Genomic DNA, 288 nt, shown 5'->3' on the forward strand with positions numbered 1-288 from the left:
ATGAATGAGAAGAAGAAGAAGAGTTGCCCTTGTATGTTTGCTTTGCTACCTGAGTAAGAGTAGCGATCAGCGACGACAATTTTGCCCTCGTTCAAAGCCTTCAGAAGCTTTTCTTGGCACTCCCATCGATTAGCCGCAAAGAGTAAATGAAACATCTGGGGGGGATAGACACCAGACGAAGAAGAAGAGGGAATAGACTTTCCTCCTTCTTTCTCTGTTTCCTCTCCTTCTTCTGTTTCGTCGAGAAGATAAGAATTCAAGACTTTTCCTATACGTGTAGATCTATCT

The 288-nt window shown here is 43.1% G+C and overlaps 1 protein-coding gene across 1 annotated transcript in view; it reads right to left on the bottom strand.

The window, feature by feature from the left end:
• Positions 1-288, bottom strand: part of CSUI_001463 (phenylalanyl-trna synthetase beta) — a 20,523-nt gene that overhangs the window by 2,483 nt on the left and 17,752 nt on the right. Inside the window, exon 16 of the mRNA XM_068061669.1 lies at positions 50-286. The gene's annotated coding sequence lies outside the window, so the exon portion shown is untranslated. The remainder of the gene's footprint in view (positions 1-49; positions 287-288) is intronic.

This window comes from Cystoisospora suis (assembly GCF_002600585.1).
Source record: "Cystoisospora suis strain Wien I chromosome Unknown contig_580, whole genome shotgun sequence".
Taxonomy (NCBI): Eukaryota; Apicomplexa; class Conoidasida; order Eucoccidiorida; family Sarcocystidae; genus Cystoisospora; species Cystoisospora suis.